Source organism: Leopardus geoffroyi, chromosome B4, assembly GCF_018350155.1.
Source record: "Leopardus geoffroyi isolate Oge1 chromosome B4, O.geoffroyi_Oge1_pat1.0, whole genome shotgun sequence".
Lineage (NCBI taxonomy): Eukaryota > Metazoa > Chordata > Mammalia > Carnivora > Felidae > Leopardus > Leopardus geoffroyi.
This window is the reverse complement of record NC_059341.1, coordinates 109,762,294-109,783,640: the sequence shown is the minus strand read 5'-3', so window position 1 is coordinate 109,783,640 and position 21,347 is coordinate 109,762,294. Positions and strand designations below refer to the sequence as shown.

Sequence of the window (21,347 nt, the reverse complement as noted above, 5' to 3'; positions counted from 1 at the left end):
CCTTCGCTGCGTCCCAAAGCGTTTGGATTGTTGTATTTTCATTTTCGTTTGTTTCCATATATTTTTTAATTTCTTCTCTAATTGCCTGGTTGACCCACTCATTCGTTAGTAGGGTGTTCTTTAACCTCCATGCTTTTGGAGGTTTTCCAGACTTTTTCCTGTGGTTGATTTCAAGCTTCATAGCATTGTGGTCTGAAAGTATGCATGGTATAATTTCAATTCTGGTAAACTTATGAAGGGCTGTTTTGTGACTCAATATATGATCTATCTTGGAGAATGTTCCATGTGCACTCCAGAAGAAAGTATATTCTGTTGCTTTGGGATGCAGAGTTCTAAATATATATGTCAAGTCCATCTGATCCAATGTCTCATTCAGGGCCCTTATTTCTTTATTGATCGTGTGTCTAGATGATCTATCCATTTCTGTAAGTGGGGTGTTAAAGTCCCCTGCAATTACCACATTCTTATCAATAAGGTTGCTTATGTTTATGAGTAGTTGTTTTATATATTTGGGGGCTCCGGTATTCGGCGCATAGACATTTATAATTGTTAGCTCTTCCTGGTGGATAGACCCTGTAACTATTATATAATGTCCTTCTTCATCTCTTGTTACAGCCTTTAATTGAAAGTCTAGTTTGTCTGATAGAAGTATGGCTACTCCAGCTTTCTTTTGGCTTCCAGTAGCATGATAAATAGTTCTCCATCCCCTCACTCTCAATCTAAAGGTGTCCTCAGGTCTAAAATGAGTCTCTTGTAGACAGCAAATAGATGGGTCTTGTTTTTTTATCCATTCTGATACCCTATGTCTTTTGGTTGGCACATTTAATCCATTTACATTCAGTTTTATTATAGAAAGATACGGGTTTAGAGTCATTGTGATGTCTGTATGTTTTATGCTTGTAGTGATGTCTCTGGTACTTTGTCTCACAGGGTCCCCCTTAGGATCTCTTGTAGGGCTGGTTTAGTGGTGACAAATTCCTTCAGTTTTTGTTTGTTTGGGAAGACCTTTATCTCTCCTTCTATTCTAAATGACAGACTTGCTGGATAAAGGATTCTCGGCTGCATATTTTTTCTGTCTAGCACACTGAAAATCTCGTGCCAATTCTTTCTGGCCTGCCAAGTTTCAAAAGAGAGATCCGTCATGAGTCTTATAGGTCTCCCTTTATATGTGAGGGCACGTTTACCCCTTGCTGCTTTCAGAATTTTCTCTTTATCCTTGTATTTTGCCAGTTTCACTATGATATGTCGTGCAGAAGATCAATTCAAGTCACGTCTGAAGGGAGTTCTCTGTGCCTCTTGGATTTCAATGCCTTTTTCTTTCCCCAGTTCAGGGAAGTTCTCAGCTATGATTTCTTCAAGTACCCCTTCAGCACCTTTCCCTCTCTCTTCCTCCTCTGGGATACCAATTATGCGTATATTATTTCTTTTTAGTGTATCACTTAGTTCTCTAATTTTCCCCTCATACTCCTGGATTTTTTTATCTCTCTTTTTCTCAGCTTCCTCTTTTTCCATAACTTTATCTTCTAGTTCACCTATTCTCTCCTCTGCCTCTTCAATCCGAGCCGTGGTGGTTTCCATTTTGTTTTGCATCTCATTTAAAGCGTTTTTCAGCTCCTCATGACTGTTCCTTAGTCCCTTGATCTCTGTAGCAAGAGATTCTCTGCTGTCCTCTATACTGTTTTCAAGCCCGGCGATTAATTTTATGACTATTATTCTAAATTCACTTTCTGTTATATTATTTAAATCCTTTTTGATCAGCTCATTAGCTGTTATTATTTCCTGGAGATTCTTCTGAGGGGAGTTCTTCCGCTTGGTCATTTTGGATAGTCCCTGGCGTGGTAAGGACCTGCAGGGCACTTCCCCTGTGCTGTGGTGTATAACTGGAGTTGGTGGGCGGGGCCGCACTCCGAACTGATGTCTGCCCCCAGCCCACCGCTGGGGCCACAGTCAGACTGGTGTGTGCCTTCTCTTCCCCTCTCCTAGGGGCGGGATTCACTGTGGGGTGGCGTGGCCCGTCTGGGCTACTTGCACACTGCCAGGCTTGTGATGCTGGGGATCTGGCGTATTAGCTGGGGTGGGTAGGCAAGGTGCACAGGGGCAGGAGGGGCAGGCTCAGCTCGCTTCTCCTTAGGTGATCCACTTCAGGAGGGGCCCTGTGGCAGTGGGAGGGAGTCAGATCCGCTGCCGGCGGTTTGGCTCCGCAGAAGCACAGAGTTGGGTGTTTGCGCGGAGCGAGGAAGTTCCCTGGCAGGAACCGGTTCTCTCTGGGATTTTGGCTGGGGGATGGGCGGGGGAGATGGCGCCGGCGAGCGCCTTTGTTCCCCACCAAGCTGAGCTCTGTCGTCCGGGGGCTCAGCCGCTCTCCCTCCCTTTGTCCTCCAGCCTTCCCGCTTTCCAAGCAGAGCCGTTAACTTATGACCTCCCAGAAGCTAAGTCGCGCTTGCTGTCGGAACACAGTCCGTCAGGCCCCTCCGCTTTTGCAAGCCAGCCTCCGGGGCTCTGCTTGGCCAGTGAGCCACCCCTCTGCCCCGGCTCCCTCCTGCCAGTCCGTGGAGCGCGCACCGCCTCGCAGCCCTTCCTACCCTCTTCCGTGGGCCTCTCGTCTGCGCTTGGCTCCGGCGACTCTGTTCTGCTCGCAAGATCTACTTCTAATTCTTTCTTCTTCAAAATTCTTTCTCCATCCTTACTAAAACATAAACTCCTTGAGGACAGGATCCATGTTCACATGAAATTTTTCATAGCAAGTAATGCCGTGGCCTAGAACAAATATAGTATTGAATGAATAGTACATTTTTGCCAAATCCTGGCAAATCCTCCTTTATGACCCCTCCTACATCTGTCTCCTCTGATTTCTCTGTCCTATGTTATCAGGTCAGGCTCTGTTATTATTTCTGTTAATGAATGATTTCATCTTGGTCTCCATGCTCATAAATTCTCTCCATTCCAGCCTATACTAAACACATCAATACTTGTAATTTTTTTTGTCTTACTCTTGCTTATTGATTGTGGAATTGATTTTAATAACACAAATTTCTAAAGTCCCCTGCTCTAATTACAACCTGAATTTCTGGTTCTTTTACCTATTGATGAATTTATTTATTTTTATTAATTTATTTCTTTAAGTTTATTTATTTATTTTGAGAGAACATGAGTGTGCGTGTGTGCAAGTGGGGAAGGGGCAGAAAGAGAGGGAGAGAGAAAGAATCCCAAGCACTTTTAGTGCAGAGCCCGACGTGGGTCTCAAACTCAGGGAGTGTGAGATCATGACTTTAGCTGAAATCAAGAATTGGATGCCTAACCGACTGAGCCACCTACCTATTACTAATTTAAGAAAGTATTCATTTATACATTATTTTACTCATTACTTAACCTATTTTATTTTATTAAGTTTACATTCCCCATAGTAGAACTACTTTTTCTCTCCTATTATAAATCATGTTCACCTACATTTCCAACCATATTTTGTTTCCTGTATCTGGAATAGCTTTCGAATTGGCATGTTCAAATCATACCCATGTATTTCAAGGTCTTCCATGAAATTATAACTTATTCATTTTTAAAGTCAGAGTCAAGGCATCACTACAAACTAACATTTAAAGATGCAAGAATGTATAACTTCCCAGTTTAGGTCTGAAGTTTAAGGTGAACTTACTGCTTATGAAAAGAGAAATGACTTAATTCAATGAAATGCACAAATATTTATAACTTCTCTGTGCATAGCATTATAGACAATTTTTTTTAAATTTTTTTAATGTTTATTTATTTTTGAGAAAGAGAGATACAGAGCATGAGGTGGGGAGGGGCAGAGAAAGAGGGAGACACAGAATCTGAAGCAGGCTCCAGGCTCTGAGCTGTCAGCATGGAACCTGATGCAGGGCTCCAGCTCATGAACCATGAGATCATGACCTGAGCAGAAGTTGGACGCTTAACCAACTGAGCCACCCAGGTGTCCCTGTAAACAATATCATTTTTTAATATTCAGAGAAAATTTCTCTTTAAAATATGCTCTAATTAGGGAGATCAGACAAAGAACAAGCTCAGCAGTATGTGAGTAATCCAGAGGACTATTTCTTAGAAATTCAGTATATAAGTACATAAGTAATCCAGAGTATATGAGTATATAAATAATCCAGAGTAATTCAGTATATAAGTAATCCAGAGGACTATTTGTTAGAAATTCAGAGATTGGAGAGGGCAATAGAACTCAAACCAAAGGAAAATGTCTTCAGAGGGGCACCAGACCAACACATGGTTTCAGCCATTGTGGTCTGCATCTGATCCAGATTTCTTTTAAGGATAATAAGTAGTGTTTCACAAAAGAATAAACAGGATTGGAGGTAAAAGGAAACCTAGTATATTCTTTGAGAAATGAAGCCCTCAACCAATTGGGACATTTATTACAATAACATCAACATATTTAGTTCCTTAGCATCTTTGCCTTGTTCTTCCTTTTTTTTTGAAAAAAAACAAACAAATAAATGTTTAATATCAAAGTCCAATTCTTAAGTACTTCTTTCATTAGAAGCCATTCCTAACTCTATAGTATATTCCCTGCAAATGTAGTTACTCCCTTATCTGTGGTCTCATAGCACTTTGTACATAAATGTTCATAGTATTTACCACATTGAATTTAGTCAGCTGTTTGACTGCCAGCCTTCACCTGCTGCTTTTCTGATTTGTGGAATGCAAGATAATATTCTTTTTTTTTTTTTAATTTTTTTTTCAACGTTTATTTATTTTTGGGACAGAGAGAGACAGAGCATGAACGGGGGAGGGGCAGAGAGAGAGGGAGACACAGAATCGGAAACAGGCTCCAGGCTCTGAGCCATCAGCCCAGAGCCTGACGCGGGGCTCGAACTCATGGACCGCGAGATTGTGACCTGGCTGAAGTCAGACGCTTAACCGATTGCGCCACCCAGGCGCCCCTGCAAGATAATATTCTATTCATTTTTGTTCCCCGTAACATGTAGCATTTGACTGCCACATAGCAGGTGTGAAAGTTGAGTGGTTATAAATCTTAAATGGCTCTAGGGTGGAATTACAGTGCTGCAGACAGAGCAAGCAGAGGAACAAAGTTGTTTGACATGTTGGAGATCTTTGCCTAAATGATTTGAGAAGGCTGAAAAAAATAAGAATTTAAGTTGCATTCTTGTTCTTTACTTAAGGGTTTGTACTACTCAATCATTTTGTAACGTACATTTAATGACAAGAGAAAAGGGACAGATGTGGAGTACATCAAATATTGTAAGCATTTTTCAGTGCCATATTATATCATGGTTATATAAAATTAAATTATAATTTTCTTGCATTAGTATATGACTTTAGGTTTGAAAAACTAGCATGATAATATTTTTTGTTAATATTGTGATAGTTAAATTATGTTTTATTTCATGTTACCTCTGGCACTTTTTATTGAATATCAGATTTTATTTCCACTAAAGCATAAAAATACATCTTAATGGATTTTTTCATTTAATATTCCATATTCCATAAAACTGTGTTTGTGTGACTCATCTAACATACATCTAATTTTTATGACATCTACACAAATCTTCATGGAATTTGATTTTTTCCTCAAGATTAGCAATCAGTTCTTAAAAGTATTTATCTAATTTTCACCTATGAATTTTCCAAACACTTGTTGCATATACTTTAAATGTTATGCCAATCAGCTTGGGCTGTTATAACAGTTATAATACCCACAGACTGGGTGGCTTAAACAATAAACGTTTGTTTCTCACAATTCTAAAATCTGGGACGTCCAGGATCAAGGTGCTGGTAGATGCAGTGTCTAGTGAGGGCCCTCTTCTGGTTTGCAGAAGGACATCTCATTGTGTCCTCACCTGGCAGTAAAAGAGAGAGGAAGCAAGTTCTTTTCTGCCTCTTGTTACAAGGGCACTAATTCCATCATGAGGGCTCCTACCTTATGACCTAATTATCTCCCAAAGGTTCCATCTCTAAATATCATCACATTAAGGATAGGGTTTCAACATATGAATTTTAGGGAGATACAGTTTATAATAATTGTATTAATATATTCCATAGATTTGACTTTTTGAAATACTGCAATGTTTCTCCTTCAATTTAGTAGTTATTTAGTAATAGAGAAAATACACAAAAATAAGGAATAGCTAGTTGAGTATCAGAGCAAAGGAATATTGCTGTTCATTATCTTGTAATCAATATACTGCATTTATTTTTCCAGCAAATAGAGACAGACATTTATGATAGCTTAGTTTTCTCATATTTGAATGATAAATAGTGCATGAAATAGCTGTATAATTTAGCCACTGTATTCATAAAGTTATTCTTGGCAGCTAATGCTGCTTTCTATGTAAAGAAGAAAGGTATAAAGATGAATTATTTTAGCAGTTAACAAACATCCATTCTTCCAAATTTGTATCATGCATTGAGTAGAAGACCCAGATCTGTCTAATTCTAAGAGCTTAATAACTGTTTTCTCATATCCACCTAAGGCTCCCTATAATCATTTATTTCTCTCAACAAAGCTGCATGAGTTTCTTTTCAAAACACAAATTTTGTATTTCTCTTTCTTTAGTCCTTGCACTTTAAGTGTAGGGGCACAGACGCTGCCTCCCAATGTCTTTCCTTTTGTCTATGGTTAAAATCTATGTGATAAAAGTGGTCTCTACTTCCCCATGCAGTATGCTGCAGGGGCACTCCCTGCTCTAACTAAACTAGTCTCCTGTGAGTTTCTTTTAGCCACTGAGACATTCATTCATTCACTCATTTTACTCATTCACTTATGTAATGAAGGTTTTTGCTCCTGTTGTTGCCTCTCTCATACATACTGCCATGCTTGCAAATTCTCCTACATTTAGAAGTATGTGATAAGTTTTCAACTTACTGGTTAGACTGAACTCATGATATTGTGCATGGCCTCTCTTCTGCTTGACAATTTTGTATTCTCTGTGCTGAGCCCAGTTATCAATCCACAGAAAACACTTAAAATATGTTTTCAAGAATAACGAATGGGAAGATGGTGATGAAGTAGTAGGACACTAGGTTTATCTCACCCTATGAGCACAACTAGATAAATATCAAATCATCCTCAATACCCCCAGAAATTGACCTACAGACTAGCAGAAAAAACTCCACAACTGAGGGAAGAGAAGAGGTCACATTGAAGATGGTAGAAAGTTCAGAGACATCGTTTAGAGAACAAATGGGTTGTGGGTATTGTGGAGGGGAGGGAACTGTGGTTGCAGAGAAAAGTGAGAGAGAGGAACACACAGAAAGATGCACAAGGAGAACATTTTCTCAAAGCCTTTGGCTTGGAAAATGAGAGGGGCTGATTTTTATGAGCTCTTGCAACCAGTGGGACTTAAAGCCTGCAAGTTGAAAGGCCAGCAGGCTTGGCTGCAATAGAGTCTGGAGGGCACTACATTGCTCCTGGAGGGAAGGCAGGTAAAAAACCTGGGAGCAGAGAGCATGGAAACAGTGATCTGAAGAGTGCCTGGGGCACAGTGGGGAGATTATTCACTCTTCTCAGAATACTTCCCTATGTGGAAGCATTCACAGAGATGCCTCTCTGAAAACAGAGGAGCTGTCAGGTGCCATTTTCCTCCCTGCCTTTCAGCATCAACACAGAGCCAGCAAAAAGCAGCACGATGCTGACATTGGCTGCCTAACTTCCTTACACTGAGCTCTACCACCCTGTGCTCTGCAGGATTGCTTTTCTCAGTCAAGCTTGCTTCAGTACCAGAATGGAGAAATTCCCCCAGAAGACCAGTGCAAATGCCTTGCCCACACAGTATCTCCTGATCAGAGAGTTTTGGAGGTCCTCAGTTCTGGTGGAGTTGCTGCCAGGTCTCTTTTCACATGCAGATTGGAGCACACCTTGCTAAAGCTTGCCACACTCTGGCTAGGGACCAAACATTGCCCACAGCAGACAAGGAAAGCCTCTGCAGATGACTGGCCTGAAGGATAGAGCAGCCAAACACAACAGCATAGTATACACAGCACACAATGAAGACATTCCTTAAGTGCCAGACCTGGGCACTATATGACCTCAGTTTAATAAGGCCATTACTTTCAGGAGGAAAAAATATAACTGGTTCTTCTAACACAGAGAAGAAGGCAGAGACTTAGACAAAATGCCAAGATGGAGGAACTAATTGCAAATGAAAGAACAAGATAAGGCCATGGCAAGAGATCTAAGTGAAATATATATAAATAACATGCCTGATGGCGAATTTAAAGCAGCAATCATAAGGGCTTGAGAAAAAAATAGAGACATCAGTGAGACCCTTACCCCAGAGATGAAAGTATTAAAAAACAACCAGAGATGAAGAATGCAATAAACAAGATTGTAAACAGGCTTGATGCAGTGAATAACATGCTAGAAGAAGCAGAGGAATAAGTTAGTGACCTACAAAACAAAATAATAGAAAATAATGAAGCTGAACAAAAGAGACAAAGAAGAATTATACAACACAAAAATAGACCTAGAAAATTCAGTTACTCCATCAAACATAATGCTATTCATGTTATGGGAGGCCCAAAAGAAGAAGAGAGAAAAGGGGGCATAAAATTTATTTCAAGAATTAATAGCAGAAAACTTCCCTAATCTGGGGGAGGTAACAGACATCTAGATGTAGGAGGCACAGACAACTCCCATTGAGATCAACAAAAGCAGGCCAACACAAAGACATATTGCAATTAGATTTGCAAAATATAGTGATAAAAAAAATCTTAAAAGGAGCAAGAAAACAGAAGTCCTTAACATACAAGGGAAAACACATATGCTAGCTGGAGATTTCTCAACAGAAACTTGGCATGCCAGGATGGAGTGGCAGGATGTAGTCAAAATGCTGAATGGGAGAAATCTGCATCCAAGAATATTCTATCCAGTAAGGTTTACATTCAGAATAGAAGGAGAGATGAAGAGTTTCCCAGACAAAACTAGAGAAGTTTTTGATGAATAAACCAGTCCTGCAAGAAATATTAAAGAAACTGGTGCCTGGGTGGCTCAGTAGGTTAAGCATCCGACTTTGACTCAGGTCATGAGTTCATGGCTCAAGGGTTCAAGCCCCATGTCATGCTCTGTGCTGACAGTTCAGAGCCTTGAGCATGCTTTGGATTCTGTGCCTCTATCTCTCTCTGTTCCTTCCCTACTTAGTCTTCCTCTCCCTCCCTCTCAAAAATAAGTACACATTTAAAAAAAAAAAATTAAAGAAATGTTAGAGACTCTTTGAGTGCAAAGGAGAGGTCAAAAGTGACAAAGACAAGAAAAAAATCAGAGAAAATCTCCAGAAACAATCATCAAACAAGTAAAATGGCAATAAATACATATCCATCAATAATTACTCTGAATGTAAATGAACTAAATCAAAAGACATAGGGTGTCAGAATGGATAAAAAAAAAAGACCCATCTATATGCTGCCTACAAGAGACTCATTTTAAACCTGAAGGCACCTGCAAATTAATGTGAGGGACTAGAGAAACATTTATCATATAAATGGCTGTCAAAAGAAAGCCAGGGTTGCAATACTTATATTGCACAAACTAGACTTCAAATCAAAAATTGTTAAAAGAGAAAGACATTATATAATCATAAAGGGACAGATTTAACAAATATTATAAATATTTATGTACCCAACATAGGGGTACCCAAATATAGAAAACAATTAATAACAAAAATAAAGGAATTAATTGATAATAGCATACACACTAATAGTATGGGACTTTAACACTCCACTTACATCAATGTACAGATCATCTAAACAAAAAATAAACAAGGAAACAATGGTTTTGAATGACACACTAGACCAGATGGATTTAACAGATATATTCACAGTATTCAATCCTAAAACAACAGAACACACATTCTTTACAAGTGCACATGGAACATTCTCCAGAATGGATCACATAATAGGTCACAAAACAGGCCTCAACAAATACAAACAAATTGACATTGTGCCATACACCTTTTCTGACCACAACACTATAAAACTAGAATTCAACCACAGCAAATATTTGGAAAGAACACAAATACATGGAAGTTAAAATGCTACTAAAATGAATAGGTACACCAGGAAATGAAAACAAAACAAAACAAAACAAAACAAAACAAAACAAAACAAAACAACATGGAACAAATGAAAATGAAAACACAATGGCTGAAAACTTTGGGGATGCAACAAAAGTGATCTTATAGGGGAAGAATATAGCAATACAGGCCTACTTCAAGAAGCAAGAAAAATCTCATATAAACAACCTCGCCTTACACCTAAAGGAGCTAGAAAACAACAACAACAAATGAAACCTAAAACTAGCAGAAGAAAGAAAATAATAAAGATTAGAGTAGAAATAAATGAATAGGAACTCCAAAAAACAAACAAACAAAAAACCCAAAACAGATCAATGAAAACAGGAGATGGTTTTTTGAAAACATCAATAAAATTGATCAACTTTTCACCAGACATATCAAAAAGGAAAGAGAAATAACCCAAATAAATAAATTCAGAAATGAGAAAGGAGAAATAACAACCAACACCACAGAAATATAAACAATTGTAACAAAATATTATGAAAAACCATATGCCAACAAATTGGACAATGTAAAGAATGGATAAGTTCCTAGAAACATATAAACTACCAAAACTGAAACAGGAAGAAATAGAAAACTTGAACAGACTGATAACCAGCATAGGAATTTAATCAGTAATCAAAAAACTCCCAACAAACAAAAGTCTAGGGCCAGATGGCTTCCCAGGGTAATTCTGAAAACATTTAAAGAAGAGTTAATACCTATTAATCTCAAACTACTCCAAAAAATAAAAATAAAAAAGGGAGGAACATTTCCAAATTCATTCTATGAGGCCAGCATTACCCTGATACCAAAACAAGATAAAAACTCCACTAAAAAAGAAAACTACCAGCTAATATCCCTGATGAACATGGATGCAAAAATTCTCAATAAAAGCATACTGAATTCAACAATACATTAAAAAAAAAAAAAAACATTCACCATGATCAGGTGTGATTTATTCCTGCATTGCAAAGGTGTTTCAATCCTTACAAATCAATCAACATGATACACAACATTAATAAAAGAAATGATAAGAACTATATGATCATTTCAATAGATGCAGAATAAGCATTGAACAAAGAACAACATCCATTAATGATAAAAACCCTCAGAAAAGTAGGTTTAGAGAGAACATACCTCAACATCATAAAGACCACCTATGAGAAGCCAACAGCTAATATCATCCTCGATGGGGGAGAACTTAGAGATTTTCCTCTAAGGTCAGTAACAAGACAGGGATGTTCACTTTCACCACTTTTATTCAGCATAGTACTAGAAGTCCTAGCCTAAGGAATCAGACAATCAAAAGAAATAAAAAGCATCCGAATCAGCAAGGAAGAAGTCAAATTTCCACTATTTGCCGATGTAACCATACTCTATATAGAACACCCCAAAGACTCCACCATAAAACTGCTAGAACTGATAAACTAATTCAGTAAAGTCACAGGATACAAAATCAACATATAGAAATCTCTTGCATTTCTGTACACCAATAATGAAGCAGCAGAAAGAGAAAATAAAAAAATCATTCCCATTTATAATTGCACCAAAACCCACAAAATATCTAGGGATAAACCTAACCAATTTGAAAGACCTGTACTCTGAAAACTATAAAACACTAGGGGCGCCTGGGTGGCGCAGTCGGTTAAGCGTCCGACTTCAGCCAGGTCACAATCTCGCGGTCCCTGAGTTCGAGCCCCGCGTCAGGCTCTGGGCTGATGGCTCAGAGGCTGGAGCCTGTTTCCGATTCTGTGTCTCCCTCTCTCTCTGCCCCTCCCCCATTCATGCTCTGTCTCTCTCTGTCCCAAAAATAAATAAACGTTGAAAAAAAAATTTATAAGAAAACTATAAAACACTGATGAAAAAAACTGAAGATGACACAAAGAAATTGAAAGATATTCCATGTTCACGGATTGGAAGAACAAATATTATTAAAATGTCTATACTACCCAACGCAGTCTACACATTTAGTGCAATCCCTATCAAAATACCAACAGCATTTTTCACACAACTGGAGCAAACAATATTAAAATTTCTACGGAACCACAAAATACCCTGAATAGCCATAGCAATCTTGAAGGGGGAAAAAAAAAGCTAGAGGCATCACAATTCTGGACTTCAAGTTATATTACATAGTGGTGGTAATCAAAAGAGTACAGTAGTGGCACAAACGTAGACACATAGATCAATAGGACAAAATAGAAAACCCAGAAATGAACCCATAACTATATGATCAATTAATCTTTGATGAATCAGGAAAGACTATTCAATAAGAAAAAGACTGTTTCTTCAACAGATGGTGTTGGGAAAACTGGACAGCAACATGCAAAAGAATGGAACTGACGACTCTCTTACACCATACATAAAAATAAATTCAAAATGGATTAAAGGCCTAAATGTTAACTGTTACCACCAGAGTCCTAGAAGAGAGCATAGGCAGTAACCACTTTGACATTGGCTGTAGCAACTTCTTTCTAGATATGTCTACTGAGGCAAGGGAAACGAAAGCAAATATAAACTGTTGGGACTTCATCAAGATAAAAAACTTCTGCACAGTGAAGAAAACAATTAACTAAAAGGCAACATTTGGAATGGGAGAAAATATTTTCAAATGACATATCTAATAAAGCATTTGTATTCAAATTCTACAAAGAACTTATAAAATTCAATACTCAAAATAAATAATCCAATTTAAAATGGGCAGAAGACATGAATAGACATTTTTCCAAAGAAGACATATAGTTGGCTAGCAGACATGAAAAGATGCTCAACATCACTCATCATCAGGGAAATACAAATTGAAACTACAGTGAGATGTCACCTCCCACCTGTCAGGAATGGCTAAAATAAACAACACAAGAAACAACATGTGTTGGTGAGGATGTGGAGAAAGGGGAACCCTCTTGCATTGTTGATGGAAATGCAAACTGGGGTAGCCACTGTGGTAAACAGTATGGAGATTCCTCAGAAACTTAAAAATAGAACTACCCTATGATCCAGCAATTGTACTAGAAGGTATTTACCCAAAGAATGCAAAAATAGTAAGTCAAGGAGATACATGCATCCCTATGTTTATACCAACATTATCTACAATAGCCAAATTATGGAAGCAGCCCAAGTGTTCATCAACTGATGAATGGATAAAGAACTTGAGGTATATACATATATATATATATATATATATATATATATATACACACACACACACACACACAATGGAATATTATTCAGACATAAAATGAATGAAATCTTGCCATTTGCAATGACATGGATGGAGCTACACAGTATTATGTTAAACAAAATAAGTCAGAGAAAGACAAATACCATATGATTTCACTCATATGTGGAATTTAAGAAATGTAACAAGCAAAGGGAAGAAAAAAAAAAAAGAGAGTCAAACCATGACACCGACTCTTCACTATAGAGGACAAACTGATGATTACCAGAAGGGACGTGGGTGGGGATGGATTAAATAGGTGATGGGGATTGAGGAGTGCACTTGTGATGATCACTGGTTGTTTTATAGATGTATTGAATCAGTATATTGTAGATGTGAAACTAATATTCAACTGTACATTAACTACCTGGAATTTATATAAAAACTTAAAAAAGTAAATGTAAAAAAATAATGAATAAATCAATCCTTTGAGATCCATGTATTCCATTTACTACTTATGAGAGCATGTTTTCTAATATAGTCACAGAAATTTTGTCTTGCTACTACCTCTCCCAACTAGAGAACAGTGTTGTGGTCTTTAGTTGGTAGGAAGAATTTCTATGGCATAACTCCCTTCCTAATGTCCTGCCAGGTGGACTATAGCATCATTTAACTACAATAAACATTTGGCAGTTAGGCGTTATCAGGAATCTTACACATGAATATGAGAAAGTAGGTAAAAGTAGGGACAAAAGTTGAAGACCTTATGCATACTTATTGCCTGTCACATCAATGTATTGCCCTCAAATTTGATAAGCTATAGAATCATCTCCAGGAGTATAGAATCATACTACCAGGAGTATTTTAGGGTATTGGAATCTCCCCTCCTGTATTACAAGGAAGGTTGATAAAGGTTTTCACTCTTAGGTTATCCAAAAGAACCCAATACCCAACATGATTTGTCTATCAGCATTACTAATTTAGTCCTACCCAGTTTGAAGACTAAATTGATTGTCTTTACATTAACATAGTATTTGAGTTTAATAAGCATATCAATGTTTTTCATGAAATGGTTAGGAATGATAAAATTTGATCCTATTCTCATTAAAACAAGAAAATGAATAAAGCTTCTCAAGTGGTTCTCCATAATGCAAAACTTATTAGGAACAAGTTAAAAAGAGAAGTCAAGCATTTAGAAGATGTTCTATTTAATTTAAATTTTAAATAGTTAAAAAAACATTATTTCATAATGTAGAAGAAAGGAAAAAGAAATCTGCATCTTACAGTCTAATGGGAGAGATAGACAATAAAGAATCATATGAATAATGATAAAAGTGTAACTCTAGTAATTTTCTTGAAGGGAAGATATATAAGAAACTCTAGGTTTATAGTATAGGACACTTTTGTTAATATTTTTATGACTTCCTCCGTGTTGGGAGGGATAATTGAGATAATTCATGTGAAATAAGTTTTTTTAATTACATTAAAGTGTGTATGTGTATGATATTTATAATAATAACTATTTTCCTTTTGTGAATCAAAATTTGTATGCCTGCTTCTGGATTTATATTGAAATATTTAACTATTTAAATGTAACTAGTTGTTTATTAAATTATTATAGCCTTTTATTACACATTTAATCTGTAAATATTGCGACGATGATTTTACAAAAGACTGGCATCCTCAGTTTTGTGGGAAAAACAAAGATGATTATGAAATCACAGACTTTTTGGGTTAATACACTACATTCTAAATTATTGATATATTATTATCAAATTACAATTGCTATCTTAACAAGATGCATTGAATTTCTTCCTATTTCACATCTAAAATAGATAATATTAAGCCATGAAATGATTTAGAAGGATATAACATAAAAGCACAGTCCTTAGCTAGTCTGTTTTAAATTGTATTAATCTCCTTAGGCTAGAAATTGGGTTACATAAACAACAAAAATGTATTTTCCCACAGTTCTGGGAGCTGGAAATCTAAGATCAATTGGACTTTTTTTTCCAGTGAGACTCCACTTTTCTGGCTTTCAGACAGCCACCTACCCTCTGTGTTCTCGTAGGGCCTTTCCTTTGTGTTCACAGGAAGAAAGTGATATCTCTGATATCTCTTCCTCTTCTAATAATGGCACCAGTCCCAGCAGATTAGGGTCCCACCTTCGTGATGGTATTATTTACCTCCCTAAGTGCCGTGTACCCAAATATAATCATATTGAAGGTTAGGACTTCAACATATGAATTTGGGGATATACAATACAGTCCATAACGTAAACCTTGCATTATTTTGAAAAATAAAGTACATTTATACCACCAATAATATATGGTCTTTTTATTAATCCTATTCCAAACAACTCCCAATTTGAAAATTAACATCTGTCACTGAACTTTAATAAAAAAAGAAGTTCTTTTATTTTAAGTAACATAAATAGAAAAAAATCTGGTTTAATTTTTGCATACAAAATTTTAATGAATGCTAGTATAGCAATCAAATGATTCTATGTAAATGTAAACAATTTTATGTTAAATCATTACTATATATGTATAATTATATGGTAACAAGCTTTAAAAAATAATCTTGAAATATTTTGTGTCCAACTTTAGATTTGTTATCTCATAGGAAGAAAGAAATCTAGATGGGAAATATTGAACATTGTGAAGATTACTGCACAAAATGATATCATGAGAAAGGAATTTTCATGAGGACATGGATGTTGTCTGCTTTTTTCTTTGCCACCATAACCTCAGAGCCTAGAATAGTATCTTGCTCAAAATAAGTGTTCTAAAAATGTTGATCAAGTAGATAATTAGCACATCGTTTGGGCAACCTGACTTAATATCCTATAACATTTTACAATTCTCCTGAATCTTTCTCATAATGACGTGAGATCGTTAAAGAAAGCTGTGGTTTTAAAAATCCATACATTTACTGGGCAGGAGCTTTTATACTGTCTTGTTGTTCTCTCTAATTTAAAAGTGCTGCATTTATCATCTCAATACTCTATACCTAGCTACTTTACAAAATTTTTAATGTTGTCCCAAGATCCAAAATCCATACTTTCTTGTTTATAAAATTATGATTAATGTATCCTATTTTAACTTTAAACTTAACATTGAGTTTTAGAAAACAAAAATGAATAAATTATGTTTTTATAAATATTCATTTAAAATTCTGATGGCATTTATAACTATATAAAATCACAAAACAAATAGGGAATTGGTATTTGTATCATTTATTTGCTTTGTAAGAAAGTTCTATTGCATTAATTTTGGGCAAACAAAGAGACATTACCTTTTACCAAAGGTATATACATATATTTTTATTTTGATGATGTGTATTGACAGATATTAATTACTATTAGTTTTCACTAGATACCCAAGGGAATTGAGGACTACTTAATTTTTTCTTTTTCACTTTGCCTTTTGTCATTTTATAATTTTCCTTTCAAGCATTGAAATTAGAATGTAGAAAAATGTCAGGGAAAGAACTCTGGTTTTAGAATCAATTATAACATAATCCCTGATGGTTAAACTGCTTACTAGCTGTGTGTTCTATGGAAATTTATATATCTTTTGTTTCTTCTTCCAGAATTTGACCAATTTTTAAATGAAATATCAGGCATAATAAGAATGGCTATGATTCTATTCTTTTATAAATAAAATATTTGTATTATGTTAAAATCAATTTAGATTTTCTTCATAGGAAAACCAGAAGGTTTGTTGTAAGTCTGTGTTATAAGTTATACAATTATAACTTATTTCATACCATGAAGGAGAATTTTAGAAGTTTTAAAAACATACAAATAAAATTATATCTTTGGGAGGAAAGCCAACTCCTAGAGATTCTGTCCTCAACATTGGTAAATGTTTCAAAACAGGGCTGACTCAAATCACATAAGGCTGTGACCTTTCCCTTGTTATTTGTCACTGACAAGCTTGACAGCAGTGAGGATGTTAGTGACAAATGTAAGAAAATAGGTCATCATTGCTCATTTTGGATATAGTAGGTACTTCTTTTCTTACGTGGTTGTCAAATTAACCCCGGGGATATTTTTCGGGTTGCCAGATCTACTATGTTAAATATCTATGTGTAGATGTTTGGCTTTATTTTGATGCTACCAAATTTAGTGCAATACTAGAACAAGCTTTTTTCTTAAATGCTGTCAAGTCTCTCTTCTACCAGCTTTCATTCTTCAATTAAATTTCAGAAAGGAGAAATTTCTCAAAAAAGAGTGTACTTATGTTTCTTGGTGTCTTTTGTAAAATACATGTAAATGGGTTTTCTAAAATCATGCATCTTCTCTGTCTATCCAGCTTATACTCTCTCTGTTTTACTAAGTGTCTCTCTCTGTCTCTGTCTCTGTCTCTTTCTCTCTCTCACACACACAGACATATTTTGGTGAAGATAGGAAATTTCAAGCTCTCTTCAACATTAGGACCTTTGACAATGAGCTTGATGCTTTACATACATTATCTTTACCCTTCTACTCTCCTCTTCAGGCTAGTATTATTTTCATTTTCATGTGATAGATGCTTGGAGGGAGAAAAGGGCTTGATGTAGGACCCACAATTAGTAAGCTTTGGAGCTGGAATTTGAATCAGTTCATCTGGATCAATAGACTGCAATCAACTCACTTCCCTCCCTCTAGAGGCAAAAGAGAAAGAAAAAAAAATGTAATGAGATGATTTCTTTTAAAATAAATTATTATTAAAGAGGCTACTTGATAAGTATTCAAAATTCAAAATTTGAGTTCCACATAGAGAACTGATTTAAAAATATATAGAAGACTAGCATCTCTCTTATAGCTAGCTATTTTTCTTAAATTTATCAGTTTTTCTTTTATGACGTAAGTAGTCTTCCTATTCCAAATATGCACAAAGCACTTGAAAACATATTTCAAAGGACCTCTAGAGTGGAGTACTAGTAAGGAGTCAACTCAGATTCTTATATTTCTTCCTACACTGAAAGGCACAAGCTTCCTTTGTTATATATTTCATTTCTCATGTTCCTCAATTCCAGCTCTCTAGCTTCCAAAACTAACATTCTTGAATAAGAAGAAATCTGTGCCAATGACTACTCGGAATTTTTCCAACCACAAGATTCACAGTCTCTGGCTGCCTCTAATTCATTATCTTCTACATATCCAACAATGACTCAAGCCAAATACCAACCAGGCCAGGACACTTTTTGATCTGCCAAAGCAACTTGTGAAAGAGGTAAACCAGTCCAATTCTAATAATTGATCTATGAGGAAATTAGATAGTCTTCTTGCAAGCGTCAGTACTGTGACCAAGCAGAGATGACAGAATTCACAAGCTGTTTCATCATTGAACTGTATCAGAAAGAATATTTTTGTAAACATAGTAAATGTACCAAACCATCTTGACAGCATTATATTAAGCTTAGATTTAATAAGAATGACTGGGCTACATCACTAAGCACAATATAACACTGTGATTTGGCAAATTGCCATTGGATTTCATATATTAATCTTACTGAACTCGATAAGTTACTCTGCAAAATTGTTTATGAAGGCTTAGATAGATTCTAGGTTCAATTTTAATTGGCTCTATTTCTTCATCAACTAGGCAATTTTAAATTTATTTTTATCTTATTTTAGTTTAGTTTTTAATTTTAATTACAGTATCATTAACATACAGTGTTCTATTAGTTTTAGGTGTACAATATAGTAATTCAAAACCTGTACATATTACTCAATGCTCATCATGATAAGTATACTCTTTAATCACCATCACCTATTTCACCCATCCCCCCCCATCCACCTCCCCTCTGGTAACCATCGGTTTATTCTCTATAGTTAATAATTTGTTTTTTGGTTTGTCTCTCTCTCTGTCTCTGTCTCTCTCTCTCTGTCTCTCTCTTTTATAACTTTGTTTTGCTTCTTAAATTCCACATATGAGTGAAATAATATGGTATTTGTCACTCTCTGACTCATTTCACTTAGCATTATACCTTCTAGCTCACCCATGTTGTCGTAAAAGGCAAGATTGCATTCTTTTTATCGCTGAATAATATTCCATTTATATATATATACATATATATGTATATATATATATATTTATATACACACATGAGACATCTTCTTTGTCCATTTATCTATTGATGGATACTTCAGCTGTTTCCACATTTTGGATATTGTAAATAATTATGCAATAAACTTAGGAGTGCATGTATCCCTTTGAGTTAGTGTTCTTGGATTTTGGGGGTAAACACCCAGTATTGTGATTGCTGAATCCTAAAGCAGTTCTATTTTTAATTTTGAGGAAACTGCACATTATTTTCCACAATGACTGTACCAGTTTGCATTCCCGCCAACAATGCATGAGGGTTCTTTTTTCTCCATAAACTCACCAACACTTGATGTTTACTGTGTTCTTTATTTTAGCCATTCTGACAGGTGTCAGGTGATCTCACATAGCAGTTTTGATTTGTATTCCCCTGATGATGAGTTATGTTGAGCATCTTTCCATGAGTCTGTCAGTCAACTGGATATCTTCTTTCAAGAAGGATCTGTTCATGTCTTCTTCCCATTTTAATTGGATTATTTCTGGGGGGGGAGCGGTGTTGAGTGGTATCAGGTCTTTATTTATTTTGGATACTATCCCTTTATCGGATATGTCATTTGAAAATATCTTCTCCCAATCAATGGGCTTTTTGTTTTGTTTTGTTTTCTGTTTTGTTGATTTGTTTCCTTCACTATGCAGAAGATTTTTATTTTAATGTAGTCCCAATAGTTGAAATTTGCTTTTATTTCCTCTGCCTCAGAAGACATATTTAGAAAATCATTGCTATGGGCAATGTCAGAAAATTATTGCCTGTGCTCTTTTGTAGGATTTTTATGGTTTTAGGTTTCACATTTAAGTCTTTAATCCATTTTGAGTTTATTTTTGTGTAGGGCATAAGTGGTTCAGTTTCATTCTTTTGCAGAGAGTTGTCAAGTTTTCCCAAAACCCTTTGTGGAAAATACTATCTTTTTCCCATTGCATATTCTTTCCTCCTTTGTTGAAGATTAAATGTTCATGTAATTGTGAGTTTATTTCTGGGTTTTATATTCTGTTCCATTGATTTGCCTATTTCTGTGTCATACTCTTTTGATTACTACTGTTTTGTAATATAACTTGAAGCCTGAAATTATGATACCTCCAATATTGTTTTCCTTTTCCAAGATTGCTTTGGCTATTCAGGGTCTTTTGTGGTTCCATACAAATTTTAGAATTGTTTGTTCTATCTCTGTGAAAAATTCTATTGGTATTTTGATAGGGATTACGTTAATGTGTAGATTGCTTTGGGTAGTTTAGACATTTTAATAATATTTGTTCTTCCAATCCATGAACATGAGATGTCTGTATTTCTTTGTGTCTTCTTCAATTTTTGTCATCAGTGTTTTATAGTTTTCATAGTATGGGTCTTTTACCTTTTTGGTTAGGTTTATTCCTACATATTTTATTATTTTTAGTACAATTGTAAATGGGATTGCTTTAATTTCGCTTTCTACTGCTTCATTATTAGTGTATACAGATCTGTAGTGTATACAGATTTCTGTATGTTCATTTTGTATCCTACAACTTTACTGAATTCATTTATCAGTTCTAGTAGTTTTTTGGCGTGGTCTTTTGAGTTTTCTCTATAGAGTATTATGTCATCTGCAAAAAGTGAAAGTTTTACTTCTTCCCTACAAATTTGGATGTCTTCTGTTTCTTTTGTTATCTAATTACCATGGTAGCATTTCCAGTAAAATAAAAGTGGTGAGAGTGAACGTCAAGTAGGCATTTTTTTCAATATAACTTTGAGTTACATGTATAATGGCAAGTCATAAAGAAACTGAATCTTTTCATAACTGATGTTCTTGGATGTGTCTTAATAATCATCCTATAAAAATATGGTATTCATTTGTCTTACTTGATTTAAACACATAAAAGAAATGGGAAGGAAGAAATAAAAGAAGTGTAAAAGGCTGTAAGAGGTAGTTCCATATATTTTCACTAATATTCCTTAAAACAACTCTGGAACATAATTATTATCCATATTTTATAGATGGCAAAACTGGGGCTTATAAATATATAAGATCACAAATTAGTAAATGAATATTTTTCTCCTCAGTAGTTTGA

The 21,347-nt window shown here is 35.6% G+C and overlaps 1 protein-coding gene and 1 long non-coding RNA gene across 5 annotated transcripts in view; one reads left to right on the top strand and one right to left on the bottom strand.

The window, feature by feature from the left end:
• MGAT4C (MGAT4 family member C) overlaps positions 1–21,347 on the top strand; it is a 740,390-nt gene that overhangs the window by 41,626 nt on the left and 677,417 nt on the right. The gene's annotated exons all lie outside the window — the stretch shown is intronic.
• The window catches only part of LOC123592146, a 39,344-nt gene that overhangs the window by 3,844 nt on the left and 14,153 nt on the right, over positions 1–21,347 (bottom strand). For both annotated transcript variants that reach the window (XR_006709606.1, XR_006709607.1), the window contains one exon: positions 5,742–5,843. This is a non-coding gene — a long non-coding RNA (uncharacterized LOC123592146). The remainder of the gene's footprint in view (positions 1–5,741; positions 5,844–21,347) is intronic.